The sequence below is a fragment of the Procambarus clarkii genome, chromosome 16 (genome assembly GCF_040958095.1).
Source record: "Procambarus clarkii isolate CNS0578487 chromosome 16, FALCON_Pclarkii_2.0, whole genome shotgun sequence".
Taxonomy (NCBI): Eukaryota; Metazoa; Arthropoda; class Malacostraca; order Decapoda; family Cambaridae; genus Procambarus; species Procambarus clarkii.
Window position 1 is genome coordinate 49638944 of NC_091165.1, and position 15646 is coordinate 49654589.

Genomic DNA, 15646 nt, shown 5'->3' on the forward strand with positions numbered 1-15646 from the left:
TCATCTTGGTATACAGAATACACATGAGATATAGTGGTATGGGCACCGCCGCACACTACACAACGGGTGAAATCGGCGCGACACTCTTTATAGTGGTGTTCCTGGGCACAAACACTGCACATAAACACTTTGAGGGCACTTCCTGGTCACGTGAGAATACTGGTAGCCTTTGTAACACTCTTACCTCGTAATAACGTTCCTTGTGCACTGAAGCAGGTGGTGTGGAGACGCAGCAGCACTTAATTCCTGTGGTGGTGGCCAGGTTCGCTGCAGCAGTTGTAGTGAAGGTCACTTTTTAGGTGGAGCATGTGTCGTTGCTTTTCATGATCTTAGCTGAAACAGCTGTCATGTTGACGATTTCAGAGTTGCTGTCCAGGATATCATCCACCTCGTGCTCGGTGATCCACGAGCTGACTCTTCTGGCGAAGATGGTCCATTAAGCTTGAAAGCATTGTCGTTGGACGAGATAAATATCTACCTCGTAGAGAGCAGACGTGTCGGTAGGTGGGAACGGGCGTTAAAGATTGTCATCGGTCGAGAAGAGGAGGAAGACACCCCTCGTCGTCCCGCTGGATGTTGTTGGGTGCGGTGCTAGTGGTAGTCGAGTAAGTCATTCTGTCCATATGCATGGTCCTCTAGGAACTGTGCCTTTACACTGTAGACCATGATACCGTGTAGCTAGTACTGGCTATTGCGAAAAAGAGGTAATACAGCTGACCCACCCTCCAGGTTGTATGAAATTTTCAACAATAATACAACACTGTTGTATTATTAATTATTACTAAATCTACTAATCACTGTAGTAATTAAAATTAAACCAACCGTAGAGATCACATGTACTAATAATTGTATCTGTACAATAAGGCTAGAATTCTTACATCACCAGACGCCAGTATTGTGTCAGATTCCATTATAATAAACACATCTATATCCAGTGTGTCTGAGAATTGAGTTTGATTCTCTATAAAACAACGGTGTTCTGTGTGATAATTATTTACAGATAAACTGATCCCAACTAATGCCAAATAGAGCGTTTATAGTTACAACTGTTATCTGGTGATAAATTTAACGTCACGCGTGAATGCCCTGGAGAGACTTTAATTCATCTCCATTGCTTGTTTACCATCGTAAAACGAGCAATTAATAATATTTAACTCCTCTGAATAATAAACCCGTCCTTATCCGAGCATTTCAATCGCAACTGCGAGAAATGATATTATTCGTAGTAAATAATTTGTGTATCAAATGCGGGACGCGGAGCGGGGCAGAGGAGACGCCATTGCTGGAGTGGACGCCACCGAGAACAGGGAGGAGGAAAGTCGCCACTGTGAGGTGTGAAGAATAGTTGCAGAATATAGCAACTTAGCGGGTTTATAGTGTCACGGGATACCTCGTGGTGGATCGTCAACGAGAATTAACTTGACGTTCCGCCGGGAACCTGTTAATTGGTTCCGTGTAGACCAACGTGACCGGCCAGAGAAGCGCGTCAGCATCTAGGCTAGGCTCGACACCACGTGTTCATTATTACGACGCCAGAACCTCGGACGCGAGCTTCGGCAAGCCTCAACTTACACAGTGCCCTATTAGCTAAGTACCTTTATTCCCTTTTGATGCATCATTATGGATAGGTTATAGCTGGGTAGCTTGTCGTTACGCCGAGCGACTAAAACAAACTACAGGTTATTATGTCTCCACTCTCCATTTTAATTTCTTGAACATAGATATTTAGCAGCCTAATATGTTGCTACTGAATATATTTTGATTTGCAGCGTGTGTGAAGAATTCCCCGAGCTGTCATATCCTGTGTTAATCATCTTAGTGTTCCATGATGAGTTCAGGAGATTCTGAGGATGAGTCATAACCGATGTCTTGGATAACGACTTCAAGCTAAGACCCTTTTCCATATTCCTTACACATAACACATAAGTTAGTCTAAGTCACACCAATTCATTGCTACTTTCACCTCATGTATAAGGTAGCACTAGTGGGACACAGTCAATTACCCACAACACTTAGACCTATACCTCATACAGAAGTAAGAATCTTCAGGTCACCAGGAGCAACAGCTCATAACTTTTATAACAATTCCACACTAACACCTGCGTTAGAGTGGCCTCACCATCTAACCATTATATACTTAAGTGGTAATGCATCCATCCGTTACTCGTCATCCAGCTGAAGTGATCAAGCACCTTAAAGCCATAATTTCTTCTTTCAAGCTCATCAGTAATTCGGTAGTATTCACGTTAGTGGAACCTCGCCAACCAAGTCAAAATAATCGTTGGGGAGTAACACCAGAATACTACCAGAGAGCTGCTAAGTACATAAATTTCAGGCTGAAAAAACGAGTGAGATTGGATGCCACTTACATCCAATTTACAGCCAGACCTTATAGACAAAACCTGGCCAGAGATGGTGTACACTTGTCGGGTGAGTCTAGGTTGCATGTGGTTGACAAGTTGATCAACACCATCAACTATCACAAATGGCTGTGGCTAGCAAGCCAAACTTAACTGTACATAATTGTTTTCACTTGTGTGTGCAAGTGCACCCTTATAAAAACAAAAAACCCAAAAATACAGCACAATTATATTCACCTTACTGCACCACAATAATCCTTACCAATCTTATTAGGTAGAATTTAGGCTGAGATTGTGCTGAATTTGGTACAAGCCCAGACTAAATAAATTTATAGTTCTTAGGTAGGAATTATCACGACTAGAGTTAAGCTAGTCAGTAGTGTATGTATTATACTATTTGTGCTGACCCTATCCAGGGTGGGATTAAACTTTGAGATAACTCTGATTGGAGTGTCTCCATAATATTTCATCTTGTACTCATTATTTTGTATATCTATTTTGTGTATTGCTGAATGATCCCCATTATCTCTAATGGTGATATAGAAGAGCTAACCAGACGAGAACTAATGGTGAAGTTCAGACAGTGCACAAAATATCTAGCTACTTGTTAGGTAGGTACATTTAACCTCAAGTGAGGTAGAGTATAAATAAGCCACATTAAATTAGGCTACATTTAATGTTACTTGTCCACTAATGAGCAAGTACCCAAGCTTCATTAGTAATACATATACTAATCCCATGAAGTTTGGACCCAAGCCCAACATGGCTACTCCTGAGCAATTAAGGAGAACCTATATTGGCCTTAAAGGTCATTTAACCAGACTAATTAACAAGTCTGAGGTCTTATCTAAAGAAACTCCCATTGACTCTTATCACTTAGACATCAGTAAGAGTAGCTGATCTGAAATTTGATCAAGCTAGGTCTACAAGTCAGTCTTATATTACTCTACTGAATACCATAGAAATTGATCCTGATGAAGTAAGTCAAATTGTAGACGGTATCTCCCAGTATGAAGATGAGACTCAAGATAAATTTTACATGCTATCTAAACTAGCAAAACAATCTAAATCCAATACCAGTAACACCGGGTCTCAATTCAGTAACCAACTACCAGAGGTTCGTTTACCTACTTTAGACTTACCTACATTTTCAGGATTAGATACAGAAAATTGGGACAATTTTTGGACTTCATTTGAAGTTCATATACATAAGAAACCGTCTCTTGACAAGGTTTCTAAATTCTCATACCTACTTAGTCTTCTCAAAGGAGAGGCTAAAAAGGTCATACATAACCTAACTCTCGATGAGAGTAATTATGAGGAAGCTATAAAACTGTTGAAGTTGAACTATTGCAACAAAGAGTTGAGTATAGCTACCCTCTATTACCAATTGCTAGATCTGAATGCACCAAATAGTAGACCAGAGTCACTTCAAAGCTTCAGACTAGAAGTAGAGTCTCTAGTAAAGGCCTTAGGTACTAAAGTTGATATACCAGCTGAATGGTATATCAACTTGATATAGCAACTTGATATACTGAATGGTATATTCAGAATGGTCAATCAAGTTACTTTTGCAGAGGAAATTACCTCGAAATGTCTTAACAGAGCTCTGCTCACACTATAATACCGAGTTTCTCACTCTTGACCAAATATTCGAGGGACTGAGAATAACGGTTAACAGGTTGAAGACCCATGATAAAATTAAACCCGAGTCTAAACCAACTAGTACTGACACTTCGGTCAAACCCAAACAGGCTTTGAATAAGTCTAGTAAAAATAAATCCAAGACTACTCCATCCACTGGGAAAAGAAGTGGAAATGTAGGTACTTATTCGGTGTCTCCTTCTGAGATAACCAATGACTTGTCTACTAAAGAGACCAAGTCAAACAAGGAGAGAAGGTGTCTGTTTTGTAATCAATTACATGCCACCTACCAATGCTCTGTTTATCCTACTTATAATACTAGGATTAAAAGGTTGCAAGAATTACACAAGTGCACCAAGTGCATGGGCTCTCATGATCCCAAAAAATGTGTAGTACAGCTACGTTCCTGCAACAGATGCAACCAAGGTGTACATCATTACGGCTTATGTAGAAAATCTTCTACACAAACCATGACCACTGGGGAGAATTCCACGAATTCTACCACAGTGCAATATTGCAAAGTGCATCAAGAAATAAATGTACTTGCTACTGAGTCAGGCAATAATACCACTCTGCCTACAGCTTAACTTAGACTAATAAACCGGAGATCTAGAGTTAACACTAGAGGTCTTTTTGATCAAGGATCACAGAAAACCTTCATTACACAACAGTTAGTAGAGCAGTTAAATTTAAAACCTACTAAAAGTGTGAGGTTAAATATTTCTGGTTTCTTGACTAATAGTGGACCTCGTGAATACCAAGTAGTTAAGGTATTAGTGAGACTTGGATCTTCCACTAGTCCAATACAAGCGGTAGTAGTAAATATACTTCCTACAGACCTGCAGGTCACAGGGTTAGCTCGCACTGCGAGACATCTTAAACGAAACTGCATGAGGCTAGCAGATTACAAAATAAATTCTGACTGCCTCACTGATGTTGGAATACTTATAGGCGCGGATCATTATTACAAATTTATAACTGGATGCACCAGTCAACACGGAATGAATTTGTTGTCATCTGCTGGAGGCAAATTGCTTACTGGACCGGTGCTTTTCCGACAAAATCCAGCGTCGACAAACCCACAGTCTAACAACATAAGTGGCGTGACTAGGCTTGGAACAGTCACCCCTACGTTTCAGAGAAATATCTGAAGATACTGAGACTGATCCACCTGTACATCGTCTGTGGGATTTAGACACTTTAGGTATTATCCCTGAACAACCAAGCCCTGATGATATGTGGACTTACCAGCAATATCTGGATACAGTTGTCTATAAAAATAAACAATACTGGGTAAGACTCCCATGGAAGTTGAATCATCCACAACTTCCAGTTAATTATTTTATGGCAGCCTCACAATTGCAGTCTCAATTAGCACGACTACAGAAGCAGCCAGACAAACAGAACATGTATCAACTCATCCAACAACAACTTAACAGTAAATTTATTGAAGTTGATGACAACGATGACCGAAAAATAGGTCATTATTTACCTCATCACGCTGTGGTGAAAGACTCATTGACAACACCTATTCGTATTGTCTTCAACTGTAGTGCTAAAGTAAAGCCAAGCAGTGTGTCTTTAAATGAATGTCTCCAAACGGAACCTAGCTTAACGCAAAGGCTACATGATGTGCTGTTACAATTCCGCACTGGTATTTTCGCCTATACTGCTGATATCAGCAAAGCTTTCCTCCGAGTAGGTTTGCAGGAGGAAGATCGTAACTACACAAAGTTCCTCTGGATTAAGGATCCACTGGATCCTAACAGTGATATCATCACATATCGTTTTGCCTCAGTATTATTCGGAGCTACGTCCTCACCGTTTCTTTTGCAAGCAACATTACACACATTTGAGGAAATCAAATAGCCCTTATAAGGCAGACATTAGCGACAACTTGTATGTCGACAATTTCCAGGGAACAACTAATGATCAAACTAATTTGGTAGAAATCTACCATGAGGCTAACCGTGAGCTATTAGGAGCCAATATGCCACTACAGTCATGGGCCTCAAATAATAAATTACTAAACCAGGTAATCGAGAAAGAATTTCCAGGTTATCAGGTACCCAATCAATTAAAGGGTCTAGGCGTGGAATTGAACACCAGTACTGACGAGATGAATGTCAAGTCAGTACAAACTGATAACTCAACCCTTACCATGAGAACATTGCTCTCGTTTGTCAGTCAACCATTTGACCCTTTAGGCTTACTTAGTCCTATATTAATAAGGGGCAAACTCCTAATGCAGGAGTGCTGGCAGAAACATATGGGATGGGATGATCCGTTACCAAGTGAGTTAAAAGCTAAATGGCAGATACTCTCAACGGATTTTAATCAGTTAGGCGTTTTGAAATTTCCTCGTAATGCTTCAGGACCAAACTTACCCACCAATTAGCACGTTTTCTGCGATGCCTCTGGCAAAGCATATGGCGCTGTAGCCTACTTAGTTAATAGTGCACAATCAATTTTGCTCACATCTAAAGCAAGAGTTGCTCCCATTAAGAAGAGATCTTTACCTCAAATGGAGTTGACTGCATTGCTGGTGGGAGTAAGATTGGCTCATTGCCTGACAAAGACACTCAATAATATCCACTTTGGTGAGATTGTCGTGTGGTCAGACAATGAGGCAGTCTTACAATGGGTAAGAAATAACAACAATAAGACTCCCTACGTCAGTAATCGTGTTAGGGAAATTCATGAGTTATCTGCTGGATATAAATTCAGACATGTTCCTACTAAGGACAATCCTGCAGATTATTTATCTCGAGGATTAATGATAAAACAACTTGTCAAGTCTTCGCTGTGGTTCAATGGACCTTCATGGCTTGTAGGTGGTCAGTGGCCCAAACAAAAGCCACAAGTCATAGTGACCAATATCACCACTCCCATGAAAGAACCAGAACCTCAACGAATCTTAGCCATTGATCCTCACAATTATTCTAACTTAAGTTATTAAGAGTGACTGCACATGTGTTTGACTTTCTTGCTAAGATAGGAATTCGACATAAGTTTCCCAATCCTATCCTCTACTGGATCAAACGTGCACAACAAGAGACATATGGAAGCGAATATGAAAATCTTCCAGATAAATTAACCAAGTCTCTAGGTATCGGGTATGATGCCAACACTCATAATATACTAAGATGTGGAGGACGTTTGCTTCATGCAAAAATTGATCTAGACACGAAGAATCCAATTCTTCTACCACGTCACCACATCATCGCTAAACTTCTAATTTTACATCACCATCAATATGGTACTTTACATGGTGGAGTGTTAGATACTCTCACCGACCTTAGACAAAAGTACTGGCTTCCTCAAGGTCGTCAGACAGTTAAGTCAATTATTAAATTCTGTGTAATCTGTAAAAGATACGATGCTAAAGTATGTCCTTACCCAGGACCTCCACCACTTCCTGAAGAAAGAGTGGTTCATCTTCGTCCCTTTGAAACCACTGGTGTCGATTACACAGGAGCCTTACTTCTCACTGACAACCCAGACAAGATACCAGTGAAAGCATACATTTGCCTCTTTACGTGTGCTACAACCAGAGGCGTACATTTAGAAGTGACTTCAGATATGAGTGCTGAAGCCTTCATCCAGGCCTTCCGCAGATTTGCAGCTCGCAGATCTTGTCCCAAACTAATGATATCGGACAATTGTTCCAATTTTGTGGCAGGAGAAGCCTGTCTGCGAGAAGTCTGGAATCACCCAGAAGGACAGTCAGTCCTGCAGAGACGACAATGTCACTGGAAATTTATAGCACCAAGAGCCCCTTGGCAAGGTGGGTTCTATGAGCGAATGATAGGCACAGTCAAGAAGTGTTTAAGAAAAACCTTACACAGACAAAAGATCAGTTACTCCGAACTCCAAACCATTGTTGTGGAAATCGACGCGCGAATCAATAACCGCCCATTAACATACCTGTCTGATGATTTCTCCCAGAGAGAACCTTTGAGTCCCTCACACTTGATACATGGAGGTCTACTGAGCCCTCTCATACCTTTAGCCGAAGAGGACCCCGTAGACCCTTCACATGTAACCAGAGGTGATTTAGTAGAAAGCTACCAGCATCTCTCAAGGGTTATTAACAGGTGGAATGAGGTGTGGACTCGAGAGTACCTCACAGCTCTACGAGAGTACCACTACGGAGCTTCGAGTCCTTATAATAAAGTGCAACTTAAACCAGGGGACCTAGTACTAGTCGACAGTGATGGACCAAGGCCCATAGACAAAATTGTTACCATTCATCCAGATCATCAAGGTGTCCTGAGAGTAGTGAAAGTTTTATGCCGAGGCAACACTACTCTAAAAACTTTAGAGAAGCTGGTTCCTCTCGAATTGGCAGAACGAGAGTATCAGCCAGAACCAGTTTCTCCAGTAGTTTCCGAGGACAGTAATTCTGATCCTCCGAGCAACCGCCCCACAAGAGCTGCTGCTCAACAATGTAAGCGAAAACTGCAAGCCAATTACAGCTCTGACCAAGAGTGAATCCCTTTACATCCAATTTAGACAACTATGATGATACTGTGGTGTGATGTCAAGTAACAAACCATTACAAGTCACTATGACCCAGGACATTCTCATCACCGTAGATTCTGTTATTTGAATTGTGAGATTTAAATCTTTAATTGTTGTATAGGCTATAAATAATAATATTTATCTAGAGTATCTGAGAGTTTGCAGACTTTGAGATTTTGTAACATACACCTTACATGTCATAGCGACAACAGTGTCAGAGTTTATTGTAAGTTTTCTTAGTTATTAGCTTTAGGTAATTCATAATAACATGTTCCATTTAACATGAAATCAGCAAGACTTAAGTTTCTTGTATGTCCTTGATAAATACGGGACATTCGTTGTGTGTACTAACATACTAATATTAATACTAACTTCGGGATGGGTGTGTCAGTACTCCACATTACACTGCGACCCTAAAATTCTCCCCCCGGAGTTATGTTGGAAATTTCCAACAATAATACAACACTGTTGTATTATTATTAATTATTACTAAATCTACTAATCACTGTAGTAATTAAAATTAAACCAACCATAGAGTTCACATGTACTAATAATTGTATCTGTACAATAAGGCTAGAATTCTTACGTCACCAGACACCAGTATTGCGTCAGATTCCATTATAATAAACACATCTATATCCAGTGTGTCTGAGAATTGAGTTTGATTCTCTATAAAACAATGGTGTTCTGTGTGATAATTATTTACAGATAAACTGATCCCCAACTAATGCCAAATAGAGCGTTTATAGTTACAACTGTTATCTGGTGATAAATTTAACGTCACGCGTGAATGCCCTGGAGAGACTTTAATTCATCTCCATTGCTTGTTTACCATCGTAAAACGAGCAATTAATAATATTTAACTCTGAATAATAAACCCGTCTTTATCCGAGCATTTCAATCGCAACTGCGAGAAATGATATTATTCGTAGTAAATAATTTGTGTATCAAATGCGGGACGTGGAGCGGGGCAGAGGAGACGCCATTGCTGGAGTGGACGCCACCGAGAACGGGGAGGAGGAAAGTCGCCACTGTGAGGTGTGAAGAATAGTTGCAGAATATAGCAACTTGGCTGGTTTATAGTGTCACGGGATACCTCGTGGTGGATCGTCAACGAGAATTAACTTGACGTTCCACCGGGAACCTGTTAATTGGTTCCGTGTAGACCAACGTGACTGGCCAGAGAAGCGCGTCAGCATCTAGGCTAGGCTCGACACCACGTGTTCATTATTACGACGCCAGAACCTAGGACGCGAGCTTCGGCAAGCCTCAACTTACACAGTGCCCTATTAGCTAAGTACCTTTATTCCCTTTTGATGCATCATTATGGATAGGTTATAGCTGGGTAGCTTGTCGTTACGCCAAGCGACTAAAACAAACTACAGGTTATTATCTGTCTCCACTCTCCATTTTAATTTCTTGAACATAGATATTTAGCAGCCTAATATGTTGCTACTGAATATATTTTGATTTGCAACGTGTGTGAATATTTCCCCAAGCTGTCATATCTCGTGTTAATCATCTCAGTGTTCCATGATGAGTTCAGGAGATTCTGAGGATGAGTCATAACCGATGTCTTGGAAAATGTCTTCAAGCTAAGACCCTTTTCCGTATTCCTTTAATTACATTATCTGTGGTGTATTATTACTACGGATCACTAATTTCTGGATTAACACGTGTTTATTATAATCATTAATTTCTCATATTCATAATCTATGTTCTTATTGGTGATTGTTTTATTGATTCTATAATTGGTCATAGAATTAGATTTATTACATAATGAACTGGTGCACGAACCACACTAGTTCCTAGACATATATGAAGTTCTAGTAACCCCCCAATGTAGGTGTTTGAGGCTTTGATTCAGTTAAATTATATACAGCCCATTAATTATACAAGTAATTATATTCTCTAGTATTTATCCATAGTTACTGGTTCATCTAGGAATTTTCTAATGATCACATTTTATTAGTTTCCCTCTTTACTATAAAAGGGGGTGGTCCTTCGTAATTAATTTTCATTACATTAATATTTAAATAAATAGTCAAGCCCAAATGACCCACACAGGTAGAGTCGAAGTATTCATGCCCGCCTTACTGTCTTGTTACCTTAGCAGCTCGCTTGGGTGAGGAGTAATCAGGCACGTCTGCCACGCAGGCTGTCCAATCGACAATAATCGATGACCTGATGATCTGCTTGCATTGATGATCTGATTATGAATGCTTCCAATCCAGTAATGTGTAACTATGTGCACTTTAGTACAAATATTGGCGTAAAAGGCAATTAGATTCTAGAATTTGATACTATTATTTTTAGAGAGTTTGATAACAATGAAAATAAAACCTAAAATATTCCTAGGCCTAGTATAGCACACATGTATTACATTAGGCCTCAGATAGCATTTATTAGGCCTAGAAAGGTCAGTTTAGGTTGTTTTTGCAACAAAATACAAAACGTTTTCTGGTTTATCCAAATTCAATAATAACGGTTTCTAGTTCGTAATTGTCCATTACGTCATATATGTACTGTGGTCCTCATCATTACTATAAGTACTAACTCAACAGGAGGATGGACTGTCTACTCAGACATCCATTCCATGGATACTAATGTTCGGGTGATTCCTGCACTCCACCTTGGACACCGAATTGCTGGATCTGACTATCGATTGTTTGGTTCCACAATCAACACATTCTACGCTGAAAATGGTTTAACACGCATCATAGCTCCTGACGTCGTGTTTGGTGTTCTGACAACGAAGACTACCTCAGCACCAGCATCAACGACTTCAATGTCGGCGACGCCTGCTTCTGCACCAAACACCGTCGCTGGTTTAGCTGCGGAGCATACGGCTTTACCTTCCATACCAGTCGTCAGTTCTTCCTCTTTGCCACCACCTATTATCGTACCATCTGACATAGAGGACTTGATCTCTACACCAGCCGGGAAAACTACTGTGACTCAGCTCCTTCAGCACCCCAAGAATAGTGCATTGCTGCTGCTCTTGTACAAGGAGGAGAACTCTTATTCTTTGAATACGCACGTAACCTTAATTTTACCCAACTCCCGAAACAGACCTGGGAATGGAATTAGAAATATGTAGAGGGCCAGAAGCAGAAAGAATCTGACTATGAAATGGTACGTTGAAGCGGACACAGCTCGTTAATGTGCCGATGTAACTCGACTCAACCCGGCCATTATTGACCCTGGATACTATGGAAAGTACCAAAACACACTGCCTAAATTCAGGAGAAAATTTACGCACTAACTATGAAGGAGGGGAAGACTAATCTGAATCCAGCCAGCCCTTTCGACTCCTAAACATCCATGGAACACCTGCTATTGACCCATCGGCATCATCAGATGAAGATATCTCCGTGGGGACATCATCTCCACTAAAGTTTAACTATAGGACTGATAACATTCTACTTAATACACCTACAAACTCGAACGACAGCACTGCCATGTCAACAAGAAGCAAGACTACCACCATCAAGAAGAAAAAGGACGACGACGTCCTAGGCAGGAAAAATCAAGCTTGAAGAACAAAAAATGAAGAACAAAAAATGGAAAAAAAAGAACGAAGACGCACAAGAAAAATCAAACTCCACCCAGCTGCTCCAGAGCCAAGCCAGTGTGTGTGACAACTGCGTGCACCGAGAACTCTCCACTTAACTAAACAGTAACAGATGCAAGTTCAATCCACTGTGTGTGGGGCCACTACCGATCTGTCCTTCCCTCCTCAGTCTCCTCACCCGTTCCTATCACAAGCTTTCAGCATCCTCACTCAATTTTTCAATCCACTTTATGAATATGAACTTGAAGATGGCTTACCATCTACAAGTTCAGTCGGTGGTGGATGAATCTCTTATCTATCTCGTCGCTAGGCTTGGGCGGCTGTATTGTGCTTTGCGGATGGCGTCACAGTGGGTATCTCGTCATTATTGTACCTGGTTCGATTCTGGTCTGGAGTCGGGTGTATTTGACACAACGGCCAGGAAATGCACACCTCGTGCAACGTCTCGCCCCTTTACTGGCACTGTAATTATTACCCTCCCCTCATATACTGGGTGAATAATTTTTACCGACAATGATATATGTACAACAAATCTGATGGATCGTCTGGTACTCAATCCAGTTCGCTTGGTAAGCAGTTGGAAAGCAAGACTGGTTTTTAAAAACCAGAGTTGAAAGATAGCAAAGATTTACTGAGCAAGTAATTATAAAAAAAAATTGGAACTAAACTGGCAACACTGAGCCATATTGCACTCCGTCTGGCAACGCTGCCTGGCATTAGATCCACTGGTTACTTTTTGTAATACAATTATTTATCTTAATACGATTTAGAATAACTTGTCAAATGGTTAATATGAGCTGACCAAATAAATCGTTCAACACCCATGAGCACTGAGAAGTGAACAAGCAATAACTATACGTTAGGCTCTTCAGGCCTAAAGTTTTACTTAAAAATAATACCTTTGCCTGCCTCAAAATAGTTGCCTTTATTCAACGGCCAGTAATACAGCCATTAAAAATACATCAATGCACACACACACTGGAATTTTACCGAACTGACCTGTTACCCTAAATTTCTAGACAAATGAATTCTATAGGCATTTTTTTTTATCCTCAAATCTGCATTTGTGAAGCTACCCCTAGACTATATAAAGGGGAGTACAGCTTGTCAAACTAGCTACGTGATGCTAAAAATCCCCATCACACAGGAGGGTTAGTCATACAAAGTCATGTCATAAGTAGTCTGCATTGGCAAACTCTGGGTGCATTATGAGGATATTCTCAAGAACACGAGTTTTCTTGAAGTTATCATAAGATAATTTCGGGGCTTAGCGCCCCGTGGCCTGGTCCTCGACCTGGCCTCTTTTTTGTTACACACCCCCAGGAAGCAGCCCATAGCAGCTGTCTAACTCCCAGATACTTAGTTACTGCTAGGTGAACATGAACATCAGTAGTGAAAGAAACTTTGCCCATTTGTTTCCGCCTCCACTGGGGATCGAACCCGGAACCTCAGGACTACGAGTCCGAAGCGCTGTCTACTCAGCTGTTATGCCCCATTAGGAGTGAATAAAGTAATTGTAAAGCTACAGGTACGCCATGCCAATGGGTCTGATAACTGGGCATTCGGTGATCTAGTGTTCGAGATAATGTCCCAGTTCCTACTCAGTTTGTATCTAGAGAATGGGAGATCCATCACCTATTGCTACCTGCCACAGGTAGCGGTAACCCATCCTGGTCCTGGCAACCACTGTCTCAGTCTTGGGGACGTTTTGTGCTGCCCATAAACATAGGTTTCAGATTTGAACAAATCATAGCTTTTTATACCAGTGCTTTCAGATCGTTGGGAGCCAGTAATTTCTCTATCAGACAAGAGTGTTGGGTACAATATAGTTGATATACTGTACAATCGCACAGTTGAGGGGTGGCGAGTGGGGCACGCCAAAGTGTTAAGAGACGACTTCCTCTCATTACATGAAAAATATCTAGTAGTCAGAGCACTGGCTATATATCTCCAGTCGACTAACAAATTGGGCCATACTTGACTTGTCACATTTATACCTGGCGCCACCACCAGCCAAACACAAAATAACTACCTCGCCACAGCACCAACGATCAGCTGACGCCATAAACATCCCGCCCTACAGTGCGGCAAGTCTCCCTCTAACACACACCTTTGTTTAATCGCCGCTCATCTATCAACAGCATAAGCCAACAAACACTGTTGTCACCTTGTCCTCAACATTAACGCATTTCCCAATATCTGTACTCGTGCAATCATCGGAAAGATAAGCCTTTCATACTAACTGCACATAGTTTACATAAAAAAATGAGAATGAAGATGCACAAAAGACACTAGACAAATCACTCGACTCCACTCAGCTGCTCCAGAGCCAAACCCGTGTGAGACAACTGCCTGCACAAAGAACTCTCCACTCAACTGAACAGTAACAGATGCAAGTTCAAAGCCACGGTGTAGGCCACCACCGATCAGGCCTTCCCTCCTCACCCATTCCCAGCTAAAATATTCTACATCCCCACTCCATTCTTCAATCCTCTGATTACCAGCTTTATGGGCACCTTCAAGTTCAGTCAATGGTGGATGAATCCCTTATTTCTCTCGTCGCTAGGCTTAGGCGGCTGTACTGTGCTTTGTGGAAGGCGTCACAGTGGGCAACTCGTCATTCTTCATCATTCTGGTCCTATTCTGATCCTCCAGTCCGGTGTATTTGACGCAATACCCAGGAAATGCACCACTCATTCAAAGTCTCGCCCCGTGCATGCGTACTATAATGATTACCCTCCCCACATAACTATGAATTATAAGTCCACTACGTGCTCACCATAGCCCATGCTGCTTGAAAGTTTTGTTCTGATTAGCTGAATCTAAAACAACACTATGAATTAATCACTTTCACCCACAGTGATACATGTACAACAAATGTGATGTAATATCTGGTACGCAATCCACTTCGCTTGGTAAGCAGTTAGTAAATCTTTGCTATCTTTCAACTGTGTATGAGTAGCCAGTTTTATTTTCTAAGTAATCAATCATACAAATAAATGTATTTGCCCTCTCACAAAGAACGTCCTCTTACAACCCGTCCAATTACAAAGAAAGATTTTAGCTTGCATGCGTACTAAGGCCAAAACTGCCGTACAGAAAAATGAAAGAAGCTTGCGAAAGTGATGCACTGGCCTATTTTCTGTTTGGGTCCTCTGCCTTAGTATGTTAGGTTAGGAGAAGACACTTTAATTTAATGGTTTTCATGACTTCTTGAAACCTTAGGAGAACTTGCTGCTCTCCTAACCTACCAGAAGACCCAAAACCTGCCTTTTTGGATCTGCTGTTTTGGATGCAGTAAAACCTGCTGTTTTGGATTCATTTCATTTGTAAATTGAATTTCCATTTTCTAATATGGCCAAATGGCCGTAATACATAAGTGTGAAAAGCGACGTTCATTGTAAGTGGACGGGTTGAATAAATTAGAGCTAAACTGGCAACACTAGGCAATATCACACTCCGTCTGGCAACGTTGCCTGGCGTTAGGTACATTGGTTACTTTTTTGTAATAAAATTATTTATCGTAATTTCGATTTAGAATCAC

The 15646-nt window shown here is 41.0% G+C and overlaps 1 long non-coding RNA gene across 1 annotated transcript in view; it reads left to right on the forward strand.

The window, feature by feature from the left end:
* LOC138365440 (uncharacterized) overlaps positions 1-15646 on the forward strand; it is a 77616-nt gene that overhangs the window by 40122 nt on the left and 21848 nt on the right. The gene's annotated exons all lie outside the window — the stretch shown is intronic.